Below are 14,861 nucleotides of genomic sequence, written 5' to 3'. Positions count from 1 at the left end.
TGGGTTGTGTCAGGAGAAGTTCCATGGAAGAGGAAAATAGGGAGCTGACACGGGTGCCCATGTCAGCTGACACAGCCCGTGTCAGCCTCCCTGAAGGGGCGTGTTAAGGAATTGTGCTCCAGAAGCCCAACACAGCCTGGCGTGTTTCCTGACACGGCCAATGTTGGCTTGGGCACTTGATTTTCCAGTTTTGTGCTATTTTTGGCACAACTTATCCTGGAGGGCATTTTGGACTTTTGCTAGAGAAAAATTGTCATCAGGAACTATTTACAAGAGATTTGAATATGGAGAGAGGGACTTTTTACACGATAAAAAATTAGAGATGATCAAGATGGAAGCAGTGGAAAGCGAAGAAGAACATAGATCCTTCAAGAGCGGACGCGATTGAAGATCAACGGAATTCCGAACTTTTTGTAATGTCTCAATTTTATCTTGTATCTGATTTGAATAATATGAGAGGCTAAACCCTCCAATGCCAGGGGGTGTCCCTGAATTGATCATGTAATAACTCTAGTGTTAGATTTTCCTTAATATATGTTATTTGTTATCAATTTCACTGTGTAATTTGCGTAATGCTTTCTTTATCAGAAAAATTAAGATTGATGTATGGTTAACGATTAGCAGGATTGCAATTGTTAAGGTTTTTATACAGTGAAACCATATTAGATATCACCTAGGACTAGGGATACCCTATGGTTACTAGTTTATTCTTGTTAAATTAAAATGCTTGGTTTCATCATAATCACCTAAGGACTTAGAGGTTAGATTGAATACCAAAGGTTTCCTTCGAGGTCTTAGGGGGAAATAATCTTAAGATCCGGTAATTGAAACAATTTTCAGTATTAAGGAGATATACACTTAAGGGTCATTACAAGAGATTTTTATACACCCTCATTGGCATATCATATTAATTTGTGAAAATATTAATTTGTTTTATTTTTCCTTACAGTGAATTTTACCAAACCCAAACTCTTACTTTTGTTCAATTGAGTGACTGCTTATTCTTATATTGCTGCGCAATCCTCGAGATCGATCTTTGGGAAACATCCCTCTTATTACTACATCGGTAAAAATAGTACACTTGCTATTTTTTCGACCAAGTTTTTGGCGCCGTTGCCGGGGATTGCCTAATATAAGTTTAAAATGATCTCAATTGAAATTTTGTTGCTCTGCAACTAAAATTTATTTTCAGTTATTTCGAATATTTTATTTCGATTATATCAACTAATCTATGTCTAATAATTGTATGCGAGGTCAGACCTCAGCTAATTTTCATTTTGACGCAAAAATCGAGAGAACCTTACGGGCAAGACACAAACAAGCTCAATTAGCTAGATTAGAATCAAATGAAGACCAACTTCCCATCCATTCAGGTTTAGATTCGGATTCTAATAGAGAGATCAAAATGATGGTTGATGTTCCACCACAACCAGAAAGACTGTTGGGAGACTACGGAGGTGCAAATGCACAAATCGACAGATTAACTATTGTCAACCAACCAGTGAACGTGGCTAATTTCCAGCTGCACCCGAGTACCATTAATCAGCTTGAAAGGAAGCATTTTACTGGAAAAGTGAATGAAGATGAAAATAAGCATTTGCAGAGGTTTATGACCATGAGCAACACTCTAAAAATTGATGGTCACACCAAAGAAGCCAAGAAATTGAGAATGTTCCCGTTTACCTTAGCGGAAGAAGTTGAATAATGGTTTTATTCCTTACCTACCGGTAGCATCACATCTTGGGAAGAAATGGAAAAAGCCTTCCTGAATGAGTATTTTCCAGCATCGGTATTTCTACGGAAGAGATATGAAATTTTGAATTTTAAGTAGAAGGGCGGGGAAACTTTGGGAGATGCTTACTAGAGATTCAAGAGAGCTCTAGTAGCTTGCCCAACACATAATATAGATGCTACTGAACATATGCAGATGTTGTGAATGGTCTAAAAGTAAAGACCAAATAACTGATTGATACTGCAGCCGGTGGTTCCACAATTTTTTCAACAGCCACCGGTATCAAGAAGATCATTGAAGCTATTGCTACTAATGAGCACATGGAGTTGTACGATAGGTGTCAAAGCAAACCATAAGGGGTTATAGATTTAAAGCTGGAAACTACTAAAATTCGTATTGAAGATACTATATCTGTTGAGGTTGAGAAGAAGCTGAAGGCGATGAACATAGGTACCCGACAGGTGGCACAGGTCCAACCGGCTCCTACCGTCTGTTGTGAAATCTGTAATGGTCCGCACCAAACTGTGTTTTGTTTTGCAACTCCTCAACAAGTGGAGGAAATCAAATTTTTGAAGAAGAAGAATCCTTATTCTAACACGTACAATTTGGGTTGGAAGAATCATCCCAACTTCTCATGGAAAGACCAAAAACGAACCGCTCCTCAACATGGTCAGTACCAAACTCAATATCAACAACAACAACAACAACAACAACATGCCCCTAAGAAGGCTGATTGGGAGTTTCCTATTGAAAGAATGGAAGCTCATCATGTTCAATTTCAAGAATAAACCAGGAACTATCAGAAAAACACCACATCATCCATTAAAAATCTTGAAGTCCAGATGGGTCAAATCGATCAGCAATTAGCATCAAGTTCTCAAGCACAAGTTGCTCTACCTAGTGCAAATGTGCCCAATCCTAGAGAGCATCATAATGTGAGTGTTGTGACAACAAGAAATGGTAAATCGGATGAAGTTGTCGAGGAAGTGGATGAAGAGGAAGGCCAATTGATCAAAGTGGACCCGGAGATCAAAGAAAATGAAGTTGTTAGGGAAGAAGTGGTAGCACCGAAACCTATTGTAAAAGAAATAGTCATTGAGCCTAAGTCGGGTTTTAAGCTTCCCTTCCCCACTAGAAACAAGAAAAAAGGACAACATGAGAAAAACTTTGAAAAATTCTTAGAGTTGTTCAAGAAGCTGGAGATTAACATTCCTTTGTTGGAGGCACTTGAACAAATGTCTACTTATGCCAAGTTCATGAAGGATATCATTTCGAACAGGCATACCACCGACACTAACCCAATTATTCTAACTGAAACTTGTAGCGCTATTTTGCAGGGTATGAAGAATCCGATAAAGAAGAAAGATTGAGGAGATGTCACCATCCCATGTACTATTGGAGATAGGTCGTTCAACAAAGCTCTTATTGATCTGGGAGCTAGTGTGAGTCTCATGTCGTTATCCATTTATAAGAAGCTTAGTATAGGGGTTGTGCAAGATACCAGGATGACACTCTAATTCGTCGATCATTCGGTCAAGAAACCGTATGGCATTGTTGAAGATGTTCTGGTGAAGATTGATAAGTTTGTTTTCCCGGTGGATTTTGTAATTCTTGAAATTCCAGAAGATGAAGAGATCCCTCTCATTCTAGGGAGCCCCTTTTTGGAGACGGGAAGGTGTTTAATCAACATAGAAGAAGGAACCATGACGTTGAAGGTTTATGATGAGGAATTGAAAATCAATGTTCGAAACACCATGAAAGACAAAGATGATATTTGTACCAGTCACACTATAGAGGTTCTGAATCAGGTGACGACATATGATAGCCCTTTAAATCCACCACCGTTACCTTTGGAAAGAGTGTTGAGTTTATCCAATTCCGACAGTGATAAAGAAGAGGATAACGGGGACCCCCAAGTGCTAGCCTTGCTGGATGCACAAACCCCGTGGAAAGGATCTCGACCACACCGGTGGGAGGATTTACGCCTACCTCACTCTAGTAAGAAGGGTGAAGAGCCAAAGAAAGGAATGGAGTTGAAACAACTTTCAGAGAACCTCAAAGATGTGCTTTTAAATTCGGAAGAAAACTGTCCTGCTACTATAGAGGCGGTGAAATTGTTCGATGCAAGTCCTATATATCCTATTTCTGACAATACCGGGCCACAGAGAAAAGATTTTGTCAAAGGAAAACTAGTGCTCATGATCAAATCCAGATTAAAGCCTCCAGGAAAGTTGAAATCCAGGTGGTCGGGTCCGTTTGTGGCTCACAAAGTTTTTCTCCATGGAGCTATAGAACTGAAAAATCCAAATAATGGGGATACATTCAAGGTAAACGGGCCAAGGTTGAAGCACTACTATAAGAAGCAGGAAAGTGGTCTGATCGATAATGTTCGTCTCCAAGGATGAGGGAGATGACCCTCGAGCCTTGCGACGTTAAACACAACGCTTCGTGGGAGGCAACCCACGCGGTTTTTATCTAACTATTTCCATGTTTGGTGTGTTTACAGGTTTATTCGTAGGTTCACGGTTACATCGGGTAGTTTAGAAGAGAAGAGTTGAGTTAAACTCATATAAGATTGTCGGATACCAGAAGAACAGGGATAGAACCAAAAATAGTGGAAAAATCAGAAAATTTTGAAAAAACAGGGCCCCGACACGGGTGCCCGTGTCATCTGACACGGCCCGTGTCAGGCAAAGCAAGGAAAATAAACTTTTTTTACAATAGGCAGACACGGTCGCCCGTGTCAGCTCTACTGGGAGGAGCCTCAAATTACAGTGGCCTGACACGGCCGCCCGTGTAAGTTGACACGGCCCATGTGAGGCCCAACGGCCATATTTTTCAAATTTCGTCTTCTTGTGTTTTTGTGGACCCCACCCAAAAATTTCACCACTTAAACACAGTTTACCCTTAATCTACCAATAAAATATGATTTTCTTTCACTCTCTCTCTCATTTTCACATCATCCTTCTCCTTCCTCAATTTTTCTTAACCTTCCTCCATAACCACACCACCTTAAAGCTTCCAACTTTAGCACCGTACTCTATCCAAATTGTCGGTACTGTTCACGAAAGTTGCTCTACTCTCCATCCTCTACAAGGCTACGGTAATCTTTTTTTTTTCCATTTCCTATATTTTTTTGGGGTGATAAATTGTGTTGCAGGAATCAAAAGTCAAGAGGATATCAAGCTAGCAAGTTGGTTCATGGTGGTTGACCAGAGGAATTCAACTGATCAAAACTGGAGTTCCCTAGACCCTATCTCCTACAATTTTTGTCATATGAAAATGATTCTAAGAACAAAGTTACTCTGAATGACATTCCAAACAACTTTCATGTTGAGGTTAAGAGCTAGTTTTACTTGGAAAGCCACTTTTTTTATGGTGAAAGATTATAGGTCATTTTGTTTAAACCCTAATTTGGAGGTCAACTTCCCAAGATCATAACTAGCTCAATTTTTATGAGATGAAAGATATTCAAATTACATGACCAAATTCAAGATGTCTACTTCAACTTTGATATTTGGAGCAAATTCAACTTTTAAATGCATGTGATATGAGGAAACATTATAGGTCATTTTGGGCCAATACCATTGAACAAGTGATTTTCCTCAACTTCTAAAATGCATAACTCCTTCATGCTAAATCCAAATAAGGTCACATTTGTGACTAAATTGAATAAATCTGAGAGAGCTACAACTTTGTTTAAGGAACTTTTCTCATTTGAAGCCCATAGAAAAAGTTACTCAAGGTGGAAGAAGTGAACATATGGCTTGGTACTTAGATTTTTTTTTATATGTTTGATTTTACAAACTTACACCTCATAATTAATCATGATCCAAGCTTCAAATGGAAAAGTGTCCAACATGAAAGTTGTTCCTCCTGATCTAACCTTTCCAAAACGTCTAAATTCATCCAATTTGGGCAAAGTATGAGTGACTTACGTATGGCTTAAAGTTGGATGACCATTTGGCATATTTGAACTTCCATTTTCCACACACGAATGCATGGCTTGTTAACATGACTTCAACATTGCTTGCACATGATTTTGGACCTGAATGCATCATTACATGGGCCTATCACACGCCCATGCATCCATGCAAGGCATTTTTCTATTTTTGAAAGTTTGAAACAAGTGTGCAGATATCAAAGGCTTTGGTTATAAATAGAAGTGTCTATGATCAGAATTGAGGACCCCTGCGTGCCAGCTTTAAAGCTACAACCTAAACCTCCATATTCAAAGGATAACCTTGAGGATTTTCATTGAAAACCAAGTTTAAATCTCCCACTATTTTGAGATTCAAAACTCTAAGAGTCCTGTTTCTTTCTTGATCCATTTCCACTTCATCAAGCATCCAGAGCAAAGCCAAGTACAATTGAGAGCAAGACCATGTCCATCTGAACCTGCAGTAAAGGTGAATTTCTGAATTTTTCATCTCTTCGATTCTCACTCAATTATCCACTATTCTTATTGATTTTTGGTTGTCTGAAGTTCTACCAATATACGCAACAATATTGAGTTGCTTAAAGGTTAAATCGAAGCAACTCAGATCATGATCGTCAAAATTCAACTCCATGTATCTTTCAATATACTTGGAGTTAGGTAAAATTGAGGCCAGATTTGAGCTCCTGAGCATTTTTACTTTAAATTCATGTCCTCCTTTTTCATTTTGGTGATGGTTGAGGGTGGGCCAGTCCGGTGAGGTCCACCAGAGAAGAAGACCGGAGCTCTGGCTCCGGTGATGTGTTGGCGTGTCTCCAGACCACATGATCCTCTTATTTTGTTTTAATCTTGAGCGTCCAAACTGATTACCATGCGTGTGGCACATTGACTAGGGAACATCATGGAACACACGCTCTGATCCATTTGATCTGCCACCTCAATTAATGAGGGAGATCAAGTGGTCCACGTATTTTTGCATTTTCTAATTTTCATTTTAATTGACTTATTTTCATTAATTCATATTAATTTTAATATTGATAAAAAAATATGGGACTTTCACCAAAAATTCTCAAATATTTTTGTCTTTCATTTTCTGAATTAAAATTATTTTTTGGATCAATATTAATATTTTTCATGATTTAATTATTTTGATGAATATTTTTAATTGTTTAAAAATACTTTTAAGTTTCCAAAAATGATGAATTTTTTTCTCCAAGGTCCTTTGACCTTGATTGACCTATGATAAATCTCTTGGCCATTTATTTGGTGTTTTGAAGAGGTTTTAGGATTTTGACCAACCATAATATAATTTAATGTATTTTCAATTAATTTTTAAATGCTTTTTAATTGTTTAATTGCAAATAAATTGTGTTGAGCTATTTTTATTGACTTGTTGAGTTTGACTTTTATTGTTGGGCCTTGGTCAAGGTTGATTTGACTTTGTTGGATTAAAATAATTGGATATAGGGGATTGATGAAATGTATATTTCATCTCCCAAAAAGAATGAATGATTTTAATTTGGTAAAAGTCCTCCCACGACCAATTTGTGTTGATTTCATTTCCCCTCCCTCTTCATCCTAATCTCATTATATCCTATCCATTTCATTGACCTATGATATCTCTGTATCCTAAGGTTAGTTGATTGCAAAATCAACATAAGTATGGATGAGATTAGGTCCACCCTTTTGCCATTTTCTTTTAAGTGTGGTATGTTTTAGGAGTATGGTTCATAATACCATATATCTAACATGAATTAGCACTAAAATTTCTATTGCCCGACCTTAAATATTTGTTACTTCTACATAAGTCCAATAACGATTGCTTAACATAACGCTAAATTTTGACCCAAAAGGCATAGCATTCTAGTAAGTGAGATTGTAAGTCTCCCCCCTTTCATGGTATTATGTGGAAACTTGGCCTTTTTTTCCTTCCTTTGGAAGATGTCTTGGTTCAAGGATCCATGCTTATGAATAGAGGGTTGATACATAGGCAACACATGTCTTATATGTCGCCTCTTCAGGTCGACACATAGGCAACGCATGGCATACACATGTCGTAGCATTAACTTATACAGGTCGACATATGCATCAAACTGGTCGGTGCATGACTTTCATAGGTCGACCTATGCGACAAATTTTTTCAAAATTTCATAATTTTTCCAAGTCTTGTGCATTCCTTTTGCCTACAAACATGCATGCGTGTAAATACTTCATACATGCATCATTGTCTAGTAAGGGTTTCTAGTGAGTAAAACCTATACGAAATCGAGATTTCAAATCATTCTCATCATCTTTAACCTCTCTTATATGCATACACACAATTAAACTACACATAATCATTTTTTGATTGGGTTCCATCTCGATTAGGGTTCATAACGTCCAATTAGGTTGTTTGTGTGAAGTCAAACTTCTCCATGATGAATGTATTTTGACGAAGATAAAGCTCCAAGTAACAAGAAGGCAAAGATGTTACTCAATGATAAAGCATCATGATTCAATAAGTTAAGATATTACACTTCAAAAAGGTATAATAAGAATATTTACCTTCACTAAAGTCTTAGATTCTCAAGCATTCAAACATTCATTGCATAACCTTTCCTTGTGCATGACAAATGTCTTAGGCTTAAATTTCTCATTTTTCAACTGGGTAAATTGATTTACCTCTTAGGTAAATAGATTTACCACTAAAGCCTACACATTTTCTAGACATAAAGAATAAATTTTTCAACTAGGTAAATCGATTTACCTCTTAGGGAAATCAACTTACCACTGAAGCATTACATTTCTAGAAGCAAAAAAATTAATTTTTTCAAATAGGTAAATCAATTTATCTCTTAGGGAAATCGATTTACCACTAAATGTTTTCAAAACTATTTTTAACATTGCAACAAGGAAATCAATTTAGCTCTTAGGTAAATCGATTTACCACTGTAAGTTTTTGAAAAATTTTAAACGTTGCCACAGGGAAATCGATTTACCCACTATATAAATCGATTTACTTTGAAAAATCAGTAGCTTTTCTAACACCTTTTCTTGCACCACTTTATGGAATCATTTCATTTTAACTTGACAATTGTTCATGATTTTTTCAGAACATTACCATGTTTCATTAGAGGTGTTATGCACATATAAATACATGATATTTCAAATTCAAACTTCACCTCTTCCAATCAAACTCTTATAATTTTTAGAACTCACATTTCTTGTTATCAACTTTCATTCAAGATATTTTCTGCATATTTTCATATCATTCAGACCAGAAAATACTTGAGCAATCTAACATCTTTGTGTTTGTAAATTATTGTTATTGGAAGAGAAGATCAACTACATTGATAAATCACTTAGTGTGATCATTATACTACAAACTTTACACTCAAAAACCATTGTTGTAATCCATATCTTATTTTTCAGATTTGTTGAAAATAAGATTGTTTGTTTTGTAAACACCTTGTTGTCCAGGATTGTTGGAAGTAAGAGAGTTGAGTTTGAGAGGATTGTTCTCATATCAAATTAGTAATCACAAGAGGTAGTTCTTGGTGATTGTGTATGTCTTGTATAAGTCATAACAAATAGTAAAGTATCTTTCGTGTTTAAAGGGGACTAGACGTACCTTCAGATTGTGAAGGGAACTATGATACATCCTTGTGTTCTTTATTTTTCTTCACTTTATCATTTTCCAAACTCATCACCAAACAAGAAAAATAAGAATAAACTTGTCTCTAAATCCAGATTTTTTTATTGGTCCTAATTCACCCCCCTCCCCTCCCCCCCTCTTAGGCTCACTCGTAACTTACAATTGGTATCAGAGCAGGTTATAGGTAACCTACTCCTAAAAGATCCATGGCTTCCGCAAAGTCAAATCCTATTTTTAGAGACGGTGGCAACAATAACAAGCCCCCACTATTTTGTGGAGAATGTTTCTATTTTTGGAAAATACGAATGAAGGCACATCTAGAGTCTCAAGGAAAATATGTTTGGAAATCTTTCCTATAAGGTCTGTTCGTTCCTACTTCGGTTGTTAATGGCGTTGGCACTCTTAAGCTCAAAGCATCATGAAATGAAGATGATGAGAAAAGGGTTATTTATGACAAGAAAGAAATAAATATTCTTCTAAGTGCTCTTGGCATGGATGAGTTCTCCCATTGTACAATGGAAAAAGAAATTCGGGACACTTTGGTCGAAACACATGAAGGAACCACGGAGGTTAAAAGATCAAGATTGAACACGTTAAGTCAAGAATACGAGTTATTCCGAATGCAGCCCGAAGAACCAATTCCCAACATGCAGAAAAGATTTGTGCATTTGACAAATCACCTGAAAATTCTCGGTAAGAATTTAACTAATGATGAACTTAATCTTAAAGTACTCATATCTCTAACCAAGGAATTGCAATCGAAAGTGACGATAATATCCGAAAAGAAAAATCTATCAACGATGACGTCCTCAATTTTTTTGGTAAACTCCAAGAATATAAGACAAAACTTGATAAAATTGAAAAGCATGAGAATATAGACAAGATATCCATAAGCATTTCCTTAAAAGTTGATTCCAAAGAAGTTGAAGGAGAAGACAATCCGGAGGAAGACGAGAACTTCATGCTTCTTGTAAAAAGGTTAGGTAAATATTTTGGTACTAACGAAAATTCTAACTTTGCAAGAAAGAATAAATATTTTAACAAAAAGGAAGCATCTACATCTACTCAAAACATCATTTTCTATGAATGTGGAAAGCAAATCGTTGGCGAACACCTTCTCCATCTTTCTTTCTTCTCCCTTCTATCTCTCTAGTTCCACGAACTACGAGGCTCTGAATTTCTCATTGCACTATGAGAGTATGTAGACATGAGGGTCTTAATCCTCCTCAATCACTCTTTTTCTAATCAATTTTTTGTTTTGCAGGTACATGAAAATAGCAACATCCATTCAAGCAAGATCATTCAAAATGATTCCCATGGAGTACCATGGATGTGAGGGGTTCTAATATTTTCCCCTTACATAACCGACTTCCTTATCCATTTCTTTGTTGTATCGATATTTTCCCTTCCTCTTTTGGGATAAATAAATTTCGGCGGTGACTCTGTTGTGTGTTCAGTCGTGCGACGCGTTCGGGTACATTTCGTCCGACTTCACCCGTAGCATCCCTCTAGATTTTGTATTGGAAATTCCCGACTTCTGACTTTTTTCTCACATTTTTCTCGTTTGTGTTCCTCTTTCTCCCTTGATAGTTATTAAAACCTAAAAATAACAAAAACACATAACTAAAGCATAAAACATGATAAACAAAAGTAAATTGGATAAAAAAGAGAAAATACTAAAGCGAAATAACTAGTAAAAATGGTGCGAAAACCACTTATCATCCCTTTGTCGTCACACTTTTGTAATGGCATGAAAACACTATGCCCCACAATATCCCCTTTCACTAAGTGGAGGCTCTTTGGAACTTTTACAACATTTCTAGGGTCCTCAAAGCACCATCATTATCAAGGAAGTTGTCATTTATTTTATTAATAGTTGGAACTGCAGGAATTTGTGCAGGTTTCAAGACAAAAACTCTCTGTATATCTCTGTGTGCAACCTTATCTTTGGTCGAGTTTCTTTATGGATAATATGGGCTTATTTCTCATGGCTTTTGCGGAGCCATTGTGTATTAAGCAAGATTATGTAAAAAATAAGCTAGATTTGTTTTTATTTATTTATAGATTTTCATCTTAAAAGGGTTTTGGTATAGTCATCTCTCTCTTTTGTGTAACAATATTTGGGGCCCAAATTCTTTATAAATATTTATAATTATCTATCAATTTTATACTTTATGTATTATCATTTTTTAAATTTTTTTATAAAATATTTAACATATCCTTTCAAATCTTTTAAATCTATAAAGTACTTTTAAATCACTAGAACATATGTTTTAAATCGTTTGAAATCAAAATTATCACTAAAGAAATTTGCACTTTGTTTGAAATATTTAGACGCAAAAAACGAGTTATATATAAAACTATGACCGTAAACAATCTGTAAAAAATGTGTGAAGTCAGTAATTATTGTACAAAATGTGTGAAAAATTTCAAAAAATATTTTGTGGCCAATTTAGTCTCTTAAAATCTTAATCAAATACACTTCCTCATGATTTTACTCTAACATTAAAAATTAATTTGCTGAAGATAAATATATTAATTCTTAATATAATTATTATTTTTACTCTATATAATTAAAATTTTATTTTTAATATTCATTTTTTAAAAATTTTGTACATTATATTTGAAATAATATTAAATTAAATAAATATATAATATATCAATTTGAGACCGAAGATAGATAACAAATTTTTGTAACAATATTGACCCGACAATTTACCCTTATTTTCAACTATGTTTTTTAAGATTTAAAAAAAAATGAGACGAGAATACACAGTATGTCCTAAACTATCAACAAAAATATTTATAAAAAAATTCAACCCGGAGACTAAATATCAAAAATGTCCAAAAAAAATACATATTTTTAGTTAAAATATACATGATAGAAAATTGTTATTAAACACCATCCCATTTTAATTATTTTATGAAAAGAAAATTTTATTTTTGTAACATAATTTTGTATATTATTTTTATATTAATATATCACATAAACTAATACAGCAATTTATTTTAATAACATAAACATATATTATTTTAATTTTTTAAAAAATAAAAACAGAATACAAATGTACCAATACAACAAAGAAATCAAACAACAAAAATATTAAAAACAAAATCCATGAACCAAAACATAATAACTAATACATTGAGATATACTAATCCATAAGACTTCATAATCAATTTATTTATCCTTAATCATCAATATGATAATTTGTGTAGCATAAAATTAAAGAGACAAAATCTTCTTTTCTTTCACAGGTGGTGGACAAATAGCATCACATTGGCAAAAGGCCATATTAATTGGATTAACTTGACAATAGCAATCTACAGGCGTGACACTATATTTTTTGGCAATTTCTCCACGGCAGACTGAAGTATCATTGCCACAGTCTGGTATCAACTGGACTCCATATCTACACAACTTTTGTCCTAATTATAGACAACAAAGTTCAATTAACCTCGTTTAATCAAGAATGTAATTAAATATAAACTTTTGAAAATATTAGCAGATAAAAGACACTAAATTAAATAATATTAAAAACTTGGGTAAGATATACCATAGGTCTGGTTAAAAAGAGCAAACAATGACACCAACATTAGAAGAATGATTCCTCGCTTCATCATGATTTTCTTCAACTCAATATTATAGAGGAATTTTTAAACTGTTTAGACAATGTCAAATAACAAAAGACTAACACATATATATATTAGATTTTTTAATGACAAATGGATATATATTAACAAAAAGGTTGTGGTTTTTTTTAAGGAACATTAATTTTCCTAATTTTACTTTGGTCTGATGTTTTATTTATCTTTTATTTAATTATTTATATATTTATTTATTTATTTGTGTATATTCTTTGTTTTATTTGTAATATAGAATTTGACTTTTCAAAAATATTATATAATAATTATTATTTTTTAAATAATTTTTCTCATAATTTATATTAATTTATAATATAAGTTATACATAAATATAAGACAAACTGGAATAAGTTCCCCTTTTATATAGAAAAAGTAATATATAATCATTATTATTATTATAATTATATAAATAATAATAATAATAATAATAATAATAATAATAATAATAATTATAGTAATAATAATTTTATAATATTAAAAGAAAAAATATTAATTGTAAGTAAAGATAAATATCTCTTATTATATACTCCTTCCAATTTTTATTTAAAGTTGTTTTGATTATTTTGTGTGTATTAAAAATTATAATAATTGCTTTTATAAGTTATAGTTCATTAATATTATAGGAAAAACAAATTAAGGAATATAAAGCAAGAAGTGTAATAAATACTTGTGGTTATAAAAGAAAAAAATGCTTAAATGCATTTTTTATTCTTCTAGTCGGATATTTTTTAATTTTCTGTTCATTCATTTTAATAATTAACTTTTTTTCCTTCAACTTTACATCATTAAATTTTATTGATTCTCCTTCAATTCGGAATAAGTGTCATTAATGATTATGATAGAATTTTATTTTTAATAATGTGCATGACTAGGATAATTTATTATTTATTACTTTTTACATAATAAATTTATAATTTAAATAATTTTAATTAAATTTATTTAGAAATATTTTAGAAATTAATTAATTAATAATACAATATAAGTTCAACACAAATACTATGCATATTTGTGCTATGAATTGATCTAGAATTAAATAATGTGGTTGTCATGTGAGAGATAATAGAAGGGTAAGCACTTAGAAATAGGGCACAAATTAATTCTCAATAAAGTTCATACTTCATTTACCCAACCAAAATAAAGAGGAATTAAACTTCATGCATTATCCATCGTGAAGCTTTAAAAAGCTAAAAATTAAGCACTCAAGGTAAGTCGATGATGAGAGTCACAATAAAGAACAAAGTCATCCAAATAACTTTAACATGAAGAGAAGTTGTTGCAGAGAAAGTTCCAGTTATTATATTAGAAGTAAAAATATCGTGCAAAACACCAACCTCTAAAACTACAATATGCCGAATAAAGTTAAGCATCAGGTTTACTCAGTTGCAGTGCCACCTAATTATTTTGTTGTGTTTTGTCATTCATTGATTTGTTCTATTACATTGCATTTTATTGCATTTTATGTTCTACATTATTTTCTGTAAATAAGCACATTATTATGTACACTTGTTGGAAAAGTTGGGGCCTCTAGCCCATAAAATTCTTTTACAGATTGTATAAAATAAATTTTAAATAAATTTTTAATAATTCTTAATTAAAAATATTAATTTTATGTATAATAAAATAATAAATAATAAATTATTCCAGTCAGCTTTGATACATCATCAAAAATAAATTTTGTATCATAATCATCATTGATACGCTAAACAAAATTATCATAATCATCATTGATACGCTAAACAAAATTGGAAGGAGTCCATTAAAATTCCAAATGAAATAAAGTTGAGAAAAATATTGATTCTTAAAATAAGGAGATTAAAAATCAAAATTCATTAAATTAAAGAGATCAAAAATAAATCAATAACTCACTTGTATGAATATCTTTTTATCTCGGATTGTGAAAACAATCTAGGATA

At 33.1% G+C, this 14,861-nt stretch overlaps 1 long non-coding RNA gene across 1 annotated transcript; it reads right to left on the bottom strand.

Moving 5' to 3' along the window:
- Positions 1 to 12,404: 12,404 nt before the first annotated feature.
- On the bottom strand, positions 12,405 to 12,995 carry LOC127129846 (uncharacterized). The gene is made up of 2 exons (XR_007806392.1): positions 12,861 to 12,995; positions 12,405 to 12,732 (listed from the first exon to the last, which is right to left on the bottom strand). It is a non-coding gene; the product is annotated as an uncharacterized LOC127129846 (long non-coding RNA).
- Positions 12,996 to 14,861: the final 1,866 nt, after the last annotated feature.

The sequence above is a fragment of the Lathyrus oleraceus genome, chromosome 3 (genome assembly GCF_024323335.1).
Source record: "Lathyrus oleraceus cultivar Zhongwan6 chromosome 3, CAAS_Psat_ZW6_1.0, whole genome shotgun sequence".
Taxonomy (NCBI): domain Eukaryota; kingdom Viridiplantae; phylum Streptophyta; class Magnoliopsida; order Fabales; family Fabaceae; genus Lathyrus; species Lathyrus oleraceus.
The sequence above is the reverse complement of the archived record's forward strand: the minus strand, read 5'-3'. Positions and strand labels throughout refer to the sequence as shown.